The sequence below is a fragment of the Colobus angolensis genome, unplaced genomic scaffold (genome assembly GCF_000951035.1).
Source record: "Colobus angolensis palliatus isolate OR3802 unplaced genomic scaffold, Cang.pa_1.0 Scaffold19, whole genome shotgun sequence".
NCBI lineage: Eukaryota > Metazoa > Chordata > Mammalia > Primates > Cercopithecidae > Colobus > Colobus angolensis.
The window spans coordinates 1877637-1896104 of NW_012115043.1; the positions used below are offsets into that span (position 1 = coordinate 1877637).

Here is an 18468-nt window from a genome sequence, read left to right on the forward strand (position 1 = left end):
CAAAAAAAAAAAAAAAAAAAAACAAGGTTCCACTGAAAACTACTAGACCACAAAATTTAACTCCCTTTAGGTTTTAATATGTGGTAATGCAAATACAATCACATCCCATGCCAAATAAAAAGTGGCTCTGAATTATCAATTTTTCATTATTTCAATTATCTGAGAGATACAGCATTAGTATATAATGCACATGTAGCTTCTAAAAATGAGTACATGAGTAGTGCTACATGATGAAGTACAATGTAAGATTTGCCAGCCAGTATACTCACCTCCCTAGTTGTGATTTGACGTTTTTCTACTCAAGGGTTCTAAGGCTTTATACTCAGTAAATTCACACATTTCCTGAGTGTCTTCAGAAACTTTATTTGTTTTAACTTAAGTAAAATAATAACTGGAAAATAGCAATTTACATTGCAGAGATGCCCCCACATGAAGAAGCAGTGAAAGCCTATCATATAACAGGAAGTCATTAGCTTCAGTGAAGAAGGCAAACAGATCTCTGATATGGAGCCAAACTTCCCCTGAGCAAAAGCCAATCAAAACAAAATATGACAACGCGACCTCGATTTTAAAACATGCTAAGTCTAGAACACCCACTGGGTATGACAAGTATTTTGTATGGGGAATGAAGAATATAGAAAACGAAGCTGATGACTATAAACTAATTTTACCAACAGCTCAATGAGATGTTGTCACAGACATACTTCTTAAACATGTTAAAATATATTCTATTTTATTTATTAAACTTTTTGGTGTTCATATGAATGTAACAAAGTAAAAAGTACACTACTGAGGTACAGTAAGTACATTTACTAGAATGTATCTCCTGATTTTTATTTCTAATGAGAAATTTCACTCTGAAATACACATTTTAAAATTATTTGCCACTTCTAAAGGCTAATGACAAAGACACTGGCAAATGCACTGAAAAACAACAAAAGGGAGACTCCAAAATTTAGGAGCTGGTGGTATTAAGAATGTAAGGATGATGGAAAAATCTTTTTATTTTTCAGTTTTAAAGTGGGCATATTACTATTATTTGTAAATTTTACAATACATCAGATGAAGACGAATGATCATATTGTTAAAGAAAAAAGTAGAAAGTAAACATGGAAATTCTGCATAGGCTTTTTCTTATGCTATTAAGTGTTTCAACATTAGCTAAAATTCAACCACTGAGTCTCTAAATTTTAATTTCATTAAGTAGTTTTCAAGCCCCAGTAAAAGAGTCTTCAAGGGGCTTATAATCCTATTTAAAAAAAAAAAAAAAAAACTTACATATTATAAAGCAATTAATAACAGTATATGATATAGTACTAATAGATTACCAAACTGTTAGAAAAGAAAGAAAAATATCAGTGTTGGATAGAGGAACCTAACATTACTTTAAAAAAAAAATGGATTGGGGGACGTCCTGAAAATCAGACTTTAGATGGGCTTAAAGAAAGACAGTATTCTCAGGATAAAAAAATATGAAGGTCATGAAGGCCAAAAAAAGCTCTTGATTTGTGTAAAGGATGACAGTGAATAAAATGGTTTACTGTTCCATTTTAGATTTAAACAACTGAATCATTTAGAAGTTAATAACCTTTGGGTTTTTTTGTTTGTTTTTTTGTTTTGTTGAGACATAGTTTCACTCTTGTTGCCCAGGCTGGAGTACACTGGTGCGATCTCAGCTCACTGCAACCTCCACCTCCCAGGCTCAAGTGATTCTGCTGCTTCAGCCTCCTAGCTGGGATTACAGGCACCCACCACCATGCCCAGCTAATTTTTGTATTTTCAGAAGTGACAGGGTTTCACCATAAAGGCCAGGCTGGTCTCAAACTCCTGACCTCAGGTGATCTGCCCACCTTGGCCTCCCAAAGTGCTGGGATTACAGGCATGAGTGGTTTCAGTTTTTGACATCAACTTTTTTTTTAGATATGCAGAAGAGAAACCAACCACAAGCATTTGAATTTAATGATACTTATGCCATCATCTTTAAAAACAACTTCAATTAGTCTGTGATATTTCTAAAACAAGACTAAAATCTTGTTTCCTTTGGAATTGTGAATAAACTTTTTAAAAATCATCTAAGGCCAGGTATGGTGGCTCATGCCTATAATCCCATCACTTTGGGAGGCCAAGGCGGGCGGATCACTTTGAACTCAGGAACTGAAGACCAGCCTGGGCAACATGGCAAAGCCCCATCTCTACAAAAATACAAAAATTAGCTGAGCGTGGAGAGGTTGCAGTGAGCCAAGATCACACCACTGCATGCCAGCCTGGGTGACAGAGTGAGATCCTGTCTCTAAAAAATAAAAACTCTGGTTAAATTATTTCATATTCTAATTTCAGATTTTGATTATTAGGAAGGTATCATTTTCCCTAATAGAATCTGATACTATATGAAGCCATAAGTATTATGAATAAGTGTGAATAAGTGCCCAAGAAAATGTTCTGCCAACTGGAATTACAACCAATGAAGAAAATTTTTTAAATTTTTAAAATTGGAAAAGTCCTTAGAGGATAGCTTGATTAAACACTACTCAATCTATGCTTTAGTGGCTCAGTGAGTGAATGTTTACTCCATTCAAATCGTCTTCAGCCTGGGCAACACAGCAAGACCCCATCTCTTAAAAAAAAAAAGGCTTCTTCATTATGAACCAATATTTTCCTTCCTCTAACTTTCATTCATTGTTCCTAGTTCCATCCTTCAGACTGCAATGCAAAAGATATGCTTAATCCTTCTTCCATGTGCCATCCCTTCATGTTTCACAGAATCCCAGATTTGAGTCAGGAAGAACATTAAATATCATCCAGTTACCCAATCTAAAAAGTATTATCATATACCTCAAGTCTTCTTTCTTCCATGCTAAACAACCTCAATGTTTCAATTACTTTGCAACTATCTGTTTCAAGACTGCTTCATTCTGATTACTCTCCTCTCACTACATTATCAATGCCTACCTTAAAATGTGGCAAACAGAACAGAACTAAGCTAGATGCAGAGTACAAAATAAAAATCAACTGTTTTGAACAATATGCTTCAAAATAGTGTAGCTTAAGCAGGTGTTAGCTTTTGGGATAGTTATAATAAACCACTCACCAACTGCAGACAAATAAGGAGACACACCCAGGCACACACCTCTGCTTAAATACACACCTACTGCTGTTAGCCCTCCAAGATTCCCATCTTGTATTTGTGCAGACTTCTGAAAAAAAAATTCAATTATAGGCCTGTCTTTATCAAATATTTACATGTCAAATATAAAATCTTACAACACATTTCACAACAAGTATTTTCTTAATACAGTCTTTCATTTTAACTATTAAAAATAAGGCAGTAAGAGTGAGTGAAGATCCTGATTCTGTGCATATACCAGCATTCCCTTACAATTTTGAGAGTAACTGATAAAAATCTTACATAGGACATGATAACTTCTTGAGGCACACCACTAAGAATGTACTGTAGTTTAATTTTAACATAAGCCCAGTAATCATCAAGCTCTGGATATGGCCATTTAAGCAATTACTAATCCACCTACCTATGTAACTCTTGAGACCACATTTTCTATCTAGTCTAAAAAGATATCATAAGAGGATGTCAAATGCTATATGTATAACCTTGAGGGTCCCTTTCCTCATCTGTAAAACAATAACTCAATGAGGCAACCTATGTAAAAGCATTTAATCCAGTACCCAGCACGTAATTTAAAATCGAATAAATATAGTGATAATTTTATATATACTACGGCCAGAGTATCTTCTGATATACCTACTTACAGGTATAGTTCACTTATCCTATAAGAAAGGAAGTGAAGCTAGGTGTCATTACTTGTTCTTGTGAACCCATGCTGGTTCCGAGTGATCAGTGCCTTCTTTTGTAAGTACCAACAACACATGTGTTCGATAATCTGTTTAAGAATTTGTTCAAGGAATGACACCAAGCTCATCAGTCTATTGCTATTATCTGTAACCTTTACTCCTTTTCCCATATTGTACATACTTCAGCAGCCAAAATACTCTTTTATACATAGTAGGTCTTCAAAAAAACAGGTTAATTGAATTCCCTTTTAAAAAATCAGTATGAATTTCTTAGTTTTGATCAATATAACATGATTATATAAGATATGAACATTAGAGAAAGCTGAGTGAAGGGTATATGGCACATGGAAATCCTCTGTACTATCTTTGCAATTCTCCTATAAAGATATACTTCAAAATTGAACATTTTTAAAAAATCAAGATGATCTCCTCCCTCTGACAAATTCTTTCTTCAAATTCCCCAAATATTATTAATCACAATTAGATGTAAATTCTTTCAGTGGCCCTTACAGTTTTATAATCTATCCTTAGTAGGATACATGAATTCCAGTAAACAGGAACTCTTATAATACCCCTCACTTATCCTGGACTACATCAATGAGTTAGTATTCAGTAAATAATAGTCATCCCCAAATTTTAGTTTTTGAAATAAGGGCCTTAAAAAGAATTTATTCCAGGGCTGGGCGCGGTGGCTCATGCCTGTAATCCTAGCACTTTGGAAGGCCAAAGTGGGTGGATCACAAGGTCAGGAGTTTGAGACCAGCCAGGTCAACATAGTGAAACCCCGTCTCTATTAAAAATACAAAAAATTGGCCGGGCATGGTGGCAGGCACCTGTAATCTCAGCTACTCAGGAGGCTGAGGCAAGAGAACTGCTTGAACCTGGGAGGCCGAGGTTGCAGAGAGCCGAGATCATGCCATTGCACTCCAGCCCGGGTGACAGTGTGAGACTCCGTCTTAAAAAAAAAAAAAAGAATCTATCCCAAAAGCAAATACCTTTTCCCTTTTCCGTAAACCATTAAAATCCTGCAGAATCCAATTAAAATTTCTGACTCTTGTTGCTCAAACCATTTATTTAACAGTGACATTCAAGTCAAGCTCAGAAATATCTTTTATGTATGAGACAAATTACTAATATATATTATCATGAAAAATGTCTTAAAATATTTTTAAAATATGTTTATATTGAGGCTGATTGGTTTTTAAATTAGGTAAATAAAAGTTTAAGTAAATGAAGAATTTTATTTGCAATTATTCAAACTCAAATTTTCACTGTTAAACAGTAGTCATAGAAATTCTGCAAAAACTGTAACTGTCAAGCAAATGAATCCTAAAATGTTTAAGAATAAAGTATCTTTTCCCTAAATGTTCTCCTAAATACCTCCAAATAGCTTTCGTACTTCTAAAGAGTTCTTTCAGGTATCATCTGCCTAATTTTCAAAACCTTGGCTTTTCACTTTGGAATAATACTACACAATCAGTACTATAAACAGAAGTGCTATTGTCAAAGAACTGATCCAATAATAAGGAGAGCTAAGGCCACTTGTCTTATAGAAGATTACTGCCAAATACTTTGCCAGACCCTGCTTTTCTTCCTTCTGGGCCAGTAGCCAGATACCAATCATAGCTAGACCCTTTCTAATTTTTAGTACACAAAACGGTATACATAACACATCTAAACCAGATGTGTTTTTTAATGAATGGTTTCCATAATTCATCTAATGTTTTGGCATATATACACACACATTACACACATGCATGCACACACACAAATATATTATATATACATACATTTATACACATACACATATACACATATTTATACACATATACATATACATGCATAGTCTATAATATGTTCAGAAGTATACATAAAAAACTGTTAACAATGGCTGCTTCTGGGACAACTGTTTCTGTCTCTGATTTTTTTATGTTTTTCTAATAACTATGCAAAATGCTTTATCTATTAAAGAACATTAATTCTAGTTAAAATATCTTTTACCTTACGAGACAATGTCTGAGGCATTCTTTTAAAAATTGTTTTATCATAAATATTTTAACATCTAATTGTTTATGAAACAACTTACAATGTTTCAACTTCACTTATAATCGAAGAAAGACAAATTAAAGTAAGATATTTTGCTTATTAAATAGCAAAAGTTTTTTTAAAACTAATGTTCCATATTGGCATATAAATTAGCATCTTTCTAGAAAGCAATATGGCAATGTCTAATTTTTTTAAGGTCTTATCTTTTGATTGAATGTTTTTATTCCTATTTTTCAAACAGATCAGGTATGGAGAAAGATTATGTACTAAGATTTTCATAAATGTTATTAGAGAGAAAAAATTATTTTAATACATTTGAAATAATATTATAATAAAAGATTAGTTAATTCATCTTTAATCATTTAGTGATCATCTAGCATGTGATAGGAACCATGTGAGCTTAAGAATTATGTGTGTATATGTGTATGTATATATGGAGATACGTTTTATTATATATTTAAATGAAGCGCTTCACCAAAAAATGAATTTTTATGGTCACCAAAACACATGCACAAAATTGTTTACGGTAGCTTTGTTTCTAAGAACTAAACACTGGAAACAGCCCAAATGTCTGTCAACAGAAGACACAAATAGATACTCATACAATGAAATAATACAGAGCAATGAAAAAGAATTACTACTACTAACTCAAAAAACATGGATCTCACGGATGTGATGTTCAACAGAGGAAATTAGACATAAAAGAACGATTTGATTCCACTTATACGAATTTCAGGAATAAGCACAACTAATCTATAGTGATGGGGATCAGAAAATTGGTAACTTTTGTTAAGCAATGACTAAGAGAGAACAGGAGGAAGCTTCCAAGGTCCTGGAAATGTTCTCTATCTTGATCTGATTGTTGGTTACAAGTTTACATATGTAATTCATTAAGCTGTACACTTATGATTTGTGTACTTTATTGTATATGTTTTTTTCTTCAAGTCCTATCAAATTTTTAAAAAAATAGAATGGATAGGCCGGGTGCAGTGGCTCACACCTGTCATCCAAGCACTTTGGGAGGCTGAAGCGAGTGGATCACCTGAGGTCAGGAGTTTGAGACCAGCCTGACCAACATGGAGAAATCCCATCTCTACTAAAAATACAAAATTAGTTGGGCATGGTGGCACATGCCTGCAATCCCAGCTACTCAAGAGGCTAAGGCAGGAGAATCACTTGAATCCGAGAGGCTGCGGTTGCAGCTGCGGTGAGCCAGATCACACCACTGCACGCCAGCCTGGACAACGAAAGTGAAACTCTGTCTCAAAAAAAAAAAAAAAAAAAAATGGAATAGATAGAATGGAAAGTTCCTCTTCCTCCATGCCTGCCAGCAAGAAAGAAAGAAAAGTAGAGATGACAGGCTTAGATCAAACGATCTTTTAAGCTCCTGCTTTTAAAGTTCCACTGTCATTAATTCAACAAAAATTTGAGCACCTACTTTGTAAAAGGCACTGTTCTGTACGTTGATGATATAGTATTGACTAAAATGGGTAAAAATTCCTATCCTGGAGGGTCTTATGTTTTTTAATTTTTCATTTAACTCTTTTTTTTGAGATAGGGTCTTACTTTTTTGCCCAGGCTGATCTCAAACTCCTGGGCTCAAGCAATCCTCTAACCTCAGCCTCCCAGGTAGGTGGGACTACAGGCGTGCATCACTGTGTCACCGGCTCTTATATATTTTTTAATAGGGGTAGAAAGGCAATAAAAATCTAGAGTACTTTGGATAGTGAAGAGCACGAAAAAGAAACAAAGCAGGCAAGAAGGACAGGAAGAGTATGTGTGGAAGAGATACTGTCATTTTAAACAAGGTGACCAGTCAAGTTCTCAGATAAAGGATGATACTTTAATTAAGACCTGAAGGAAGTGAGGGAGGGAGACATTTGGATATCTGAAAGAACATGTTACAGATCTTATGAAACAGTGAGGAGTGTGGCTGAAGGAAAGTGAGAAAGGTAAGATTAGTAAAAGCTGAGATAATTTAAAAAAAAAAAAAAATTCCCAAGTCTTTTTCTCCTTTCACACCATTCCAACTCTTCACTTAAAGACTTAAATAGAAACTTTTCTATATAGAAATTTCTGTAACCACTAGCCCAGCCCACATTTATCCAATCTTCTGAGCTGCTAAAGCTGTACTACTCATGGTTATCTTTATATACTACCTTGCAATTAGATATATACTGCCTTCCGCTCCCAAACAGACCAAGCTTCTTTATGGCAGTGACTAGATTTTATGCATTTCTGTATTCCTATTAGCCCATGGTTGGCACTTAAATGATAACTGGTAAGACTGATGCTAATAACAATTCAGCAGGCATAATTATCAGTAAACTGTGGACAAATTTTAAGAAAGAAAAAGAGGAAGAAAAGGAACCAAGATTAGGGAACCATGTGCATAAAGGCACTGGCGTGTCTCCATGTGTCATGATCCAAAGTCAGGATTTTCTCTGATTGTCCTTAAGACTCTCAGATCCTCAACATTACTTTTATAAAAAGTCATTCTAGGCTTTTTTTTTTTCCCTTGGGGGTGAAAATCAGGCATCTGGTATCTCTTTCAACTAATACTTTTTTGTTTTGTTTTGTTTTGTTTGAGACAGAGTCTCGCACTGTCACCTAGGCTGGAGTGGCTGGAGGGCAGTGGCGTGATCTCAGCTCACTGCAACCTCTGCATCCCAGGTCAAGCGATTCTCCTGCCTCAGCCTCCTGAGTAGCTGGGAATACACGTGTGCGCCACCATGCCTGGTTAATTTTTGTATTTTTAGTAGAGACGGGGTTTCGCCATGTTGACCAGGCTGGTCTTGAACTCCTGACCTCAAGTGATCCACCCGCTTCGGCCTCCCAAGGTGCTAGGATTACAGGTGTGAGCCATCGCACCTGGCCTTTTTTTTTTTCTTTTTTTTGAGACAGTCTAGGTCTGTCGGCCAGGCTGGACAATCTCGGCTCACTGCAACTTCCGTCTCCCAGGCCCAAGCAATTCTCCTGCCTCAGCCTCCCAAATAGCTGGGATTATAGGCGTGTGCCACCATGCCCGGCTAATTGTTGTATTTTTAGTAGAGACGGGGTTTCACCATGTTAGCTAGGCTGGTCCTGAACTCCTGACTTCAGGTAATCTGCCGGCCTCGGCCTCCCAAAGTGCTGGGATTAGAGGCATGAGCCACCACGCCTGGCCTCAAGTAATAGTTTTATAACACCAGTGTTCACAACCAGCTTAACAAAGAAAATCTTATAGACCAACTAACTGTGTGATCTTCAGCACACCATTCCACCACTCTTGCATATGTGTTTCCTCATATGCTAAAGGAAGGAGTTGGACTAAATGGTCTCTAAAGTCCAATCAATCTCAAATTGTCTACTTTAGCTTTTTTGGACGAATTGAATGGATAAAACTTACAACTTACTTCTTCAATTTACAAAATGAATTAAATATCTGTTACTAATTTTAAACACTGAATAAGCAGTCATATTCAGAAAACAATATAGTATTAGAAAAAACACAGAATCTGGAGACAGTCAGACCTACATGTAGTCATAGTCTGCATCTTAGTAGATAATGACGCTGAGCAAATTATTAAATGATCAGGATTTATTTTGAAAATTAAAGGCAATGTATGTAAAGCAATTATTGAAGTCTATATAAAAACCTGCACACATCAGCTACTATCATTTTCCAAGTAAAAAGCAGCCAAGGTAAAACAGCTACCAAATAATGATGTCCAAGATTTAAAACACCCAAACTAGTTAATATCTCTCCTAGCAATTTTAGAGATAAGGATTAGTAGTTGCCTCAAAATTCTACAAGACTTTTCTGCAAGTTTAACAGAGTAACCCTCACCTCTTAAAGTGCTACAAGTCTTATTTCTTAAACACAAAGCTAAGAACTACCATTCTCATATCAGCTTGTGGTCACAGGGCAAGAGAATAAGATACTTTAGAAACCCCCAAATTTTACAAAAACAGGACAAGACTGAGATTTGAGTTTAACTCATTTCTGACATCATGAACACATCAATCTTGGTATTGAGAGTAAAACATGCAATGATAGCCAACTATGTGTAAATAAGCAACAGGAAGTCAAAAATAATAAGGCAAACATAAACCTGCCTTTGAGTCCAGGAGGAAAGAGACACATAATTACTACACATTAGTAAACACAAGAGAATGAATGAACATGATACAGTGAGTATACAACACCTAGGGTCGGGAAGAGGGAGGACCAGAAGAGTTAAAAAGGAGACAGTAAAGAAAGAAAAGAAAAAATGGTAATTAAAAAAAAAAGCTAAAAAAAAAGCTAAAAAAAAGCTTAAAAAAAAAAGCACACAGTGCTTACGTTGTATCTTAAAAAAATCAGTAGACTTTGTCAGCAAGACAAAAGAAGGAAAGGCATTCTAAACAGTGGAGAGAACATATGTGAAGGCTCTGAGTCAGGAAACAGTATGGCTCATTTAGTAAACTGCCCGTATTAGTACAAGTGGAGCTTCAGATTTATGGTGGGGTAAATGCATAAGATGAGCCAGATGATGAAAGGCCTTGTAGTGATAGAGACTTGGGCTGATAAAGTATGGGCTTTAAGAAAGAAGGGCAGGGAGAGAGAGCATCAGGAAGAGAAGAACAGCTAATGGATGCTGGGCTTTATACCTGGGTGATGGGATGATCTGTGCAGTAAACCACTATGGCACATGTTTACCTGTGTCACAAACCTGCCCATTCTGCACATGTACCCCTGAACTTAAAAGAAAAGTTGAAAGATAAAGAAATAAATCTGAGTAACATTTCTAAGAAAGAAAGAGAAAAGAGAAAAGAAACAAGAAAAGAAGCAATGAATAGATTTGCATAGATTTGCACTTTAGAAAAAATCACCTTGGCAGTAGTGTAAGGATGGATTAAAGGGGGTCAAGACTGGAGGCAACCACTAGAGACCTCATTCTATATCCAGAGTTAAGTAAGGACATATTATTATATAGATAATCTACTACAGAACCAGGGATTGGAACTAAAAATAATAATGCTTTAACAGATAAAGCTAAATTATCCAAAGAAAATCATTCACCTTCATGAATCTATATTCTAGAATTAAATACTTGCCATGTATCTTTAAAAAAAGAGGCTTCTAAAATTAGGCATAATATGTAAAAATTACATGGAACTAGTTGTATCCTGAGAACTAGCTACTCTTAAGGTATCTCTTCCTTTTTGTACATATAATACTTCAGACTTGCAACATAAAAACTATATGTATAAGTGTGTGTACACATATCTTTCTATACATATATTTTACATGTTATACATATTATATACATATATGACATATGTATATAACAGCATACACATGTCATATACGTATATATGATCAAAGCAAAAGTATGTATTATATATAAAATGTATGTAAGTATAATTCATATATGTATATACGAAAACTGGGGCCCTGAAAGACTAAGGAATTATCCAAGGACACACCATGAGTAGCACAGTGAAGACTGGAATTCATGTCCTATGATTTCCGTTCTAGAAACTGCTTTAGCATATCATATTTATGATTCTAGGACTCTGAAAGATAATTCAAAAGACACTTTGGTACTGTCATTTTCAGCAGTGTAATAATGAAACCATAAAATTATTTTTATGGTTCGTATGCTTCACAAGCAAAATATATCAGATGTGTATATGTTTGACAAAAAGAAATTTCCTGAAGTCTGTACCACAATAAGAATACCTATTCCCCCACCCTATTGTCCTCTAGGATATCTAAAAACGTCCTTTTTCAAACTCAGGAAAAAATTAAATTTGATAAAAGAAAATCCTAAAATTAATTTATCTTTACATAATTAAATATGCAACAACCTTAACATGTTTTAACATTTTACTTAGGTCTATGTCTTTTCTTATTTTGCTGTGCTACCCACCCCACCCTACACACCCTTATAATTTTCAGATACTTGAAATACTCTTTTCCCTCATTAGTATACACAGGTGCAAGTGGCAACACTGACAAACGCCTTATAAACACTGTACATTTCACCAATTTGCACAGTGACTGAAATGTTTTAATTTTGGGGTTTCTCTAACCTGTACTTAAAAGTAATGTCTGCTCATTGAAATAGATTCAAGTAATATAAAACTATAAAACTAAACTGCTCTCTTCTATGCCTCTGCAACTCCCTCCTGAAGAATTCAAACATGGTTAAGTCTGATGTGTATCCTTATAGACTTTTGTATGCTTACATAGCACAAGCATCTACAAAGAATCAACATATATTTAACACCTAAAACTCTACTGATGGTAATTTAATCTTTCTTTAATAATTTAGAGGCAGTTAACTATTTTGCTTGGTTTCTGATTATCACAACAGACATCAATTGTATCATCATTCAGGGGTTACTAAAAAAAAGAGAGCTGAATCTCAAGTACCTTCTGTATTTCTTCCTTAGCAGTATCACAATTTTTAACTGTATTTATTTGTTGCCTTCCATTCTCTCTTGACTTAAAGGGGAAAGTCACATGACAGCTTTAATCAGTGTACCTCCAGAGCTGTGACACATAGCAGATAATCAAATATTTGTTGACTTATCAGTCTATTTCTTACTTAGAAATGATGAAAGCTGATGTAAAAAAAAAAAAAAAAAGGTTCTGAAACCTGCTTAATTTGTTCTTTGTCTTTATCTCAAAAATAGGAAAAATAAGATCTGCTTACAGGTTTGGGGGCTGTCATTCCAACCAAATATCTGCTCAAGCAATCAGTTGTGACAGCTGTATATGTCAACCAGGTATTTTGGTCTGAATAGAAACAACAATAAAACTTATATTAACCCCTTCAAAGTATTAAATATTGCTGTGTGGGATTCCCTTGTTTTTCAAAACGATGTAAAATTCCAACATTAAGTACATTATCCCTAATCTGTCTGGTTCTAAGATCAGAAGAAATGACGTATTTTTAAAAATTGTATCTAAGAGGCCTGGCATGGTGACTCACGCCTGTAAATCCCAGCACTTTGGGAGGCTGAGGCTGAAGGATCACTTGAGGCCAAGAGTTCAAGACCAGACTGCACAACAGCGCAAGACTTTGTCTTTAATTAATTGAATAAATAAAAAAAATTAGGCATGGTGGCATATGTATGTAGTTCCAGCTACTCTACTGGAGGTGGGGGTGGGAAGCTCAACTGGGAGGGCTGCTTGAGCTCTGGAGGTCCAGGCTGCAGTGAGCCATGGTAGCGATGCTACAATCCAGCCTAGAAGGCGGAATGAGTCCCTGTTTCAAAACAAACAAACCAAAAAACGAGAGAAAAAAAAAAAAACTGACTCGAAGAAAAAGAATAAGGCAGGCAAAATTATTTGCTTTGGTATACTCAAATTTGTCTGTTAACCCCAGATTACACATCTACAGAATAGCTCTGAGTACCGACTTCACTGCCTGCCCCATTAAATTTCATCTACAGGCCTCTGTGATAGAGTAACTAACCAAAAGAAACATCAGGCAAACACACAGACTTTCTGACCTATACGTCGTTTTTTGTTTTGTTGTTTAACCAATACACATCATACAGGTCATTTTATTTAAATTCCACCTAAGCCTACGCTAGTTACCAAAACCTCTATAATATCCAAGGCTAAATACACTTTTACAATACAATGAAACTGTTAAGCAGGATTTTCTAAAAGAGCTCGATTAACCATCCTTACAGGTCGCAGAAAAAGCTTTTGCAGAGCTCTAGCTTTGGGATTTCAAATTCCAATGTTTTCTGGAGGCTGAATTTGACGTTAACCCTCTCTACAAATGCTTTTCAAAGGACAGAAAGAAGCCAGACAGAACACGCTTCCCAGCACTATTTGACTGTGCCTAACACTCACTCAGGCAAGACTTCAGAACAGATCTAATAATGCAGGATCAGCAAAGCAGACCACCACCTAGGAAAGCAAGCCAAACTCAGTCTTCCCCACCAGGAGCGGAACCCACGCTCAACCTGCGGACACCGGCCTCCTAAAGACCCTGCAGACCAAATACCCACCTAAGGTGCTGCCACTCTAGCTCCCGGAGCTCCAGCGAGACCAGCGCGCCCCTACAGGGATCCCGGGGCAGAGAAAAGAAAACTGCAGAACAAACGCACTGCTTCTTCAACTAGGCAACAAACACCGATCAATTCTCCAACTAAGCATTGAGTAAATCTCATCCAGAGAGGAGACCTGAAAAAAACGTTTCAGGATGTTGCCCAGCCGCAGACTGGGCAAGCTCGCGGTAGCACTAAAGCCTTCTCCCGCCCTCAGCGTACCCAGCGCCCACCGAGCCGCGCCCACCCCGAGAGATCGCCCGGGGGCCAGCTAACTCGCCCTGTCGCCCCCAAAAGACTGGAGACCATGCCAGGTTACCGCCCCCCTCCGGGCAAAGCAGAAACCCCGGCACAGACGCTGGTCGCCGCCGTACACCCTCAGCCCCCAGCAATCCCCCAAGGCGGCCCCGACCCCGTGGAACGGATAGGATACATCGCTCTCTTACCCAGAGACACCGATGAACAGACCCCTCTCCCCAGAACCCGGACACACTGCTTCTTCATCCCAACAATGCAAAACGGGCGCCCACGCCCGCTCAAATAACCCCCAAGACCCCGATGACCTGCCTCCAGTGACCAGGTTTACACCGGTGTAAACCTTGCTAAACTGCATTCTCTGCCCCAAAGAGCTTGGGACCCGGATAAAAGGACCCCTTGTCCCGGAACCCCGCTACATCACCTCAAAGAAGCTCAAGACCCTGATAAATCTCCCTCGACGTCAAAGACCCAGGACCCCGTGTGCCGCCACCCACCCCCACCTCAAGCCGGAAGAGCCCCCAGGACCCCAATACATTGCCCCCTCACCTCGGGAGCTCCGACACCCGCTACACCGCCCTTGGGCGCCCGCGCCCGGATCCCACTGCACCGCCTCCTCGACCCCCGCACTCCCAAACCCCGCCAAGCCTCGCGCCCACCAGGCAGTGCCGCGCAGCCCCCGGAGCCGCCCCCGTCAGGAGCCCGCCTGCTCCGGCTGCTCCGTGTCCCCGCTCCCGACCGCTCCTCAGCGGAGACGCGCTCCGGACTCTCTAACCTGAGCAGCGTCGGAGGGCGAGCAGACCCGGGAGCCCTGAGGAAGAGAAGGAGACAGCAAAGAAGGGGTGGCTCAGGCCTGCGGTGCCGCAGCTCCAGCCTCTCAGCAAGGAAGCGCTTGTGTGAGGAGAGCCCTCCCGCTCCGCGCGCAGCCGGGAGACCGAGCCACCGCCGTGCCCGCAGCTCTTCCCGCGAGATCCCAGCCACGGCAAGGGGCGGGGCCACGGCGGGGCGGGGAGGGCGGTGACGGCAGCGGCAGCTCCTCGAGTGACAGTCCTGGCAGCCTGTGGGCGGCAGGACGGGAGGCAGGACTCGGAGTCTACTACGACCAATTGTAAAAAAGGAAAGGTGGTTCTCCCCGCCCCTTCTCCGCCCCTCCTCTTCTTCGCTCCTCCTTAATAAACTGTGAGCAAAGGTAGTAGTGACCAGAAGTAGTAGGAGGCAGTGGACTCTAATGACGGCAAGGTAGCGGCAAGGTAGCTCTAATGACGTGATGTGCTTGGTTTGTGTATGGTCCTGCTAGGCCGCCGTAGATACACCTGGTTTGGGGAAGAGGCTGGTCTTCATACCGGTGTAAACCGAGGTGCGGTTACCCTTGGTTACAGCGCCACCCGAAGTGCGCAGGGGGTTTCCATCTTCCAGGTGGAAGGCCCACCCACTCCGGTTACCCGCGTCTAAACCTCCGTTTAATTCCTTTCCCGGATTTGGGCTCTTCTTCCTCTCCACCTCAAACAGGGCACCATTGTTAAGATGCCCATGTTTTCCAAACCCCAACCCAGGACATCTGGTCTGACAAAGGACTCGTCTGATGACTGCATTTATTTCTACTTACAGCTTTCCAGAAGAGTGAAAAGCAAATCTCGAGTTACCAGCGTAACAAATTCCAAAATTACATGAAAAGTCTTACCTTTGTAGACCCCAGTGCCAAGGAGTATTTGGCACACGCAGGGCACTGAATAATGTGAAAGGAATGAATTAAGACTGTTATACCTTAATATATGAAATCTGGACCTGGACCCAGAAAATTCGACTTTCCTAGCCTTTCCTCTATAACGGCAGCCAATGGCTTCACTCTTAAATCCAGTCTCTTCATTATTATGCCTATCCTGTACCTTCATTCATCTTACCCTCTTCACTTCCTTATTTACAGCAAGAAGTGCCCTTTCTCCTCAAGGTTAAACCCTGCACCTGTGCCCTGGATCCCAGCCATTCCCAGATTTTATTCGGCTATTCTTTCTTTCCCCATTATTAATTTCTTCCTCTATTCTAAATCTTTCTCCCACGAACGTGGTCTCGCCCATCCTTTGAACAGAACAAAGTCACCCAATCTCTTCCACCCAAACTACCTTCTCCTTTCTCCTAGGAATCACACTTCTTGAGAAACATTGTATTTGCTGCTGGGCACTGTGGCTCATGCCTGTAATCCCAGCACTTTGGGAGGCCGAGGTAGGAGGATTGCTTGAGCCCAGGAGTTCAAAACCAGTCTGGGAACATAAAGAGACTCCCGTATCTACAAAAATAAAAATAAAAAATTAGCCGGGTGTGGTGGCACACACCTATAGTTCCAGCTATTCGAGACGGGGAGGGGGGCAGGGTGTGAGCTGAGATGGGAGGATGGCTTGAGTCTGGGAGGTGGAGGCTGCAGTGTACTGTAACCGAGCCACTGCATTGAGCCACAGATTGAGGCCCTGTCCCTAAGTAAATAAATAAAAATATATTTGCTGTCTCCACTTTCTCATCTCTTATTTTTCCCACTACAATGTTGCTTTTGCTCACACAATCTGCTATTCTCTCGATGGTTACAAAAGACCTCTTTCCTCCTGGAAGAATGGTCTATTTTGGGGTATCTTTCCATGACCTCTCTCACGTTATTGACAATGCTGACATCTCTTCCCTTAGTAGCTGCCTAACTACATTCTGCTGATTCTTTGGCAGCTCTCTCTCTCTCATTTTTTTTTTCCTGTCCCTTGTCCTTGTTTGAAAACTTGCATATTTATATCTCCTTATCTTATAGCCACACCTTGTGCATGATATGAAAAATGGCCACACACAGTTGCACACTTTGAGTGCCAATAAGTGGGTGAGACAAAAGCTGTTAGAAGAGTCCAGAGGAGGAGACATGGCTGTGGGGCTTGATCTGGGTCATAATGAAACAGTAGGTTGGCCATATAAATGCAAGGCAGAAACGGAGGCCTTTCAGAGGAGAAAAATAATGTGAACCTGAGCACAGAGAAAAGGATGTGGGCTGAGCCTGGGCTGTAGGTCGACAGGTTTGACAGATAGAAGATTCCTACAGAAGAGTAGCGGGAGGTAAGATTAGAGAAAAACCAAATAGTAAAAGGCCTTAAAAATCAGGCCAAGCTGATTTGACTTGGATTCTAAATTAAATGGGGAGCGGGACCAATTTTGAATTTGTAGGTACCATGAGAAGGCTACACATGGAGACCCACATACTAAATGTCTAAATATGTAAAAGTTAAAAAGCTAACAAACGGTGAACTAAAATCATTATATCCTTTCACCTTGACAAATACACTTTCATAATAACTTGGAAGACCCAGTTTGAATTGAGAATTCTGAGACTTCTCAGAGCTCCTTGCTGGAACGAGGCAGGTCAGAGAGAGCTGGTCCCCACATGAAGCAGCCTTTACCCTTTGCTTCCCATGGTGCCTTCAGCCCTACAGTGCCAGGTACCCTCCATTCCATGGACACTCTAGCCCACATGTCCAAACTCTGTCTTCGCTTTCACCCCTCCAAAACAGTCATTTCTTGGCTATTCCACAGGTCCAGGGGTGCATATCTCAGAATCTAGGGGAGAAGCCTACGCAGGCTCTGGAAGTGGTTCAGGGCCATTTGGGCAGGGAATGCTGGCTCCTGGGTACCTGATGTGAGATCTGAAGGGGTACAGTCACCTCAAGGTGGACACATTTCTTAGCTTAATGGACTCCTCAGATGTAGGAGCACAGCTGGGGAAGAGCCAGAGCAGAGCCTTTAAAGGGAAGCCCTGCCTGTCTGCATTTAAATGTGGTAGCAGCAGAGCCACTGAATTTCTTGGTAGAGTAATGACATGTAGAGTTGATCTATTTCTTGAAGTATAAATATGTTCATTTTCTATGTTTCCCACCCCCTCTGCCCTTGCATGGGTGTCTTAATAGCAAGAATGTACTGGAAAGACTCTATCCTTATGTGACATCTTTTCTCCAATGCTCAATTTCACAAATTATACCATTCTATGATTCCCTTATTAATTAGCACATCAGAAACCTGGTAGTCTCTAAATGTGAGAAAATAGAAAAGCTATGAAGTGCTCTCAGCCTGGAATCAAGCTTGGAACACTTACATTTGACTTCTAGATGAAAATGCTTTGGAAGTAGAAGCTTCTGAAGAGGCCCATTTGAAGGGTACACAGGCAGTAAGAGTACTCAAAAGGCAGTGAGCCACCACGGAGGGGGGCACCCCTCTCACCATCTGTCTTTATGGTGCGATGTTTCACTCTGTGGTCTGACAGTCATGCTCTGTTCCCACAACCTCTCCATCTGGTACCAAGTG

At 39.6% G+C, this 18468-nt stretch overlaps 1 protein-coding gene across 1 annotated transcript in view; it reads right to left on the bottom strand.

Annotated features, from left to right (window-relative positions):
• The window catches only part of GLCE (glucuronic acid epimerase), a 126438-nt gene extending 111394 nt beyond the window's left edge, over positions 1-15044 (bottom strand). The window contains exon 1 of the mRNA XM_011940328.1: positions 14921-15044. The gene's annotated coding sequence lies outside the window, so the exon portion shown is untranslated. The remainder of the gene's footprint in view (positions 1-14920) is intronic.
• Positions 15045-18468: the final 3424 nt, after the last annotated feature.